This window comes from Pinus tabuliformis, chromosome 1_2, assembly GCF_031772625.1.
Source record: "Pinus tabuliformis cultivar Carrire ecotype Pingquan chromosome 1_2, CPIR1, whole genome shotgun sequence".
Classification (NCBI taxonomy): domain Eukaryota; kingdom Viridiplantae; phylum Streptophyta; class Pinopsida; order Pinales; family Pinaceae; genus Pinus; species Pinus tabuliformis.
This window is the reverse complement of record NC_142298.1, coordinates 773,070,281-773,072,609: the sequence shown is the minus strand read 5'-3', so window position 1 is coordinate 773,072,609 and position 2,329 is coordinate 773,070,281.

The window sequence follows — 2,329 nt, the reverse complement described above, 5'->3', positions numbered from 1 at the left end:
CAATCGAACATAGTGGCTAGAATCTCAATCCCACCTGAAAGGGGTTGTGACCAGTTGAGTTGTGGAGAGGTATGTTGTAGTTGTGTTGGACATAGGATAGGATTTCATCCCATGTACATGGATGCTTCAAGTTGTACATGTGCAGGATGTGCACAATCATCATGTTGATGACCTCTATCTGGCCATTAGTTTGGGGGAGGAAAGTCGTGAACTTGGTGAGCTTGGTATCAAAAATTACCATAGGTTTGACGATAATGCACTTAGGAACATGTTGTCCTGATCTGAGATAAAGGAATGTGGGATCCAAAAGTGTACCCACACTTTTTCAAAGAAGAGTTTAGTAGTGGCTTCTTCTATGATGATATTCTTGTAGGTCGCCAAAACAACCATCTTAGAGAACCTGTTGATGACCGTGAAAACACAGTCATTGCCATGCTTGGTAGAAGGAAGGCCTGACATGTAATCCATGGAGATGGATTCCCTGGGTCAGCTAGGAATAGGAAGAGGAGTATACAGGCCTTGCTTCTTGATTGTAGGTTTGTAAATGGTGCAAACAATTCAGGATTTGATGTACTTCCCAACATCATGTCAAAGGTTCAACCAATAAAAATACTTCTGCATCACTACCACTGTCCTTTCTACGCCAAAATTTCCAACGACCCGACTGCTCCCAAATCATCTTGGCATGCTCACTGGAACACAGAGGTGTCCCAGGTGGCATAACAGTGCATCCTGGATCTGCCTCTCGATTTCATCGTTCTCCATAACAGAGTGTCAGTAGATTTTCCATTGGGTAGTAGCGCACTTGGGGTCAAATCAATGGAGTGCTTGACCTGACAGTGTAGGGGTACCCCTATGGGTGAGGTGAAGATGTCCTTCAACTCTTCCACAACTTTGTCCATTTGTTGTTGTCAAGCAATGGAGCCTTGTCTGAAGATTGTGGATGTGGCCACAATCTTCCTCTTAATCTAAGGGTGAATCATAAGGAAGATAAAATTTCCGGATTTGGGAAATGAACTTACTACATTGTTTAGCAAAGATCAAAGAAAAGGTAGTAGGCAGCGCTACCTTGGGCATCTTGTACAAGTCCCAAAGTAATAATAACAAAATAAGGTCTAGATTCATATACAGCATGACGCTTCCATAGGTATGGCTAACCTAATAAAAAATCACAAACTTCCTGATCTAAAAACCACTCGTGAGTGATCTCAGTTAAGTAAATAATGAATGAAGGTATTACAGACTCATGTGCTGGTGTGTGTCTATGTTATTTTAGGCAATGGATCGATTAGATTTCGAAATACACAGACACTAGAAGAATGGAAAATACTAAGAGAAACACAGTAAGCAAATGCAAGAACACAATAGATTTAATAAGGAGTTCACCCTATTCTCCAGGGCTACGTCTCTGGTCCAGCTTTCAGTGGTGGCCTTCTTTTATTGTGTCTTTAAAGCAAAGATTTACAATGAGGAGCTCAACTTGAGTCTCCTGAAACAGAAGATGCTTAGTAGGGTGGTTCTTGGATTCCTCAAGCCACTAGAGTGCATAGAATCTTTCCTTACCAAGTCTTGACCTCTCTGGTCTTTAATGGGATGAGTCCAATGGTGCTAAATTCCTGACAGATATCCTCACATGGATGGCTTGAACCTCTCAAGCCTGGTTTTGTCTGCTCGATGCTGCCTCAGGTCAGCTCGGCTCTCTGTTTTTTGCTTCTTGCTTCATTGTCTTTTCTTCACTCTCGCTCTCTCTGTCTTCATGTTCTATTCTCTGTCTGTTCATGGCTTAAAGCCAATTTGTCCTCGACTATTCGCTTCCTCTTCCACCCCTTCGGATCACCTGCTGCTATTTGCTTGGAGTTCCCTACCTCTGCGTCATCGCCAACGTCCCATAGGGAAGTGGCCACTTGTCCTCTCACGAACTGCGCCAGCTCTTCCTCGGCGGTTCAGTTTTTCAGTTATATTGTGGAATGACTCATCTGCCAACTCAGCAGTCAAATCGGACTTCAGAATTTTATATGTCGTGGCTTAATTCCCCTGTCAAATCCGGCTTCTCCATCAGGCGTAATCTCCGCTATCAGATCTAGAATCCCCAAATCCTACGGTGTTCGCTCATTTCACGTGGTTGAATTGCTCGACCGTTAGCCCACGATGAGAGGTGGTTTTCTCTCCCATCCACCAGACACGCGTCGTGTGGTGAATGGAATCGCTCATTTTCTGCCAAACCTGCTTACCGCCCCAATGTGCCTCCGAGATATTGCCAGTTTTGGAGCGTGGGACCCACCTTTTGCCTTAGCGCTTTCCTTACAGTTTCCCGGCTTCTCATGCGACC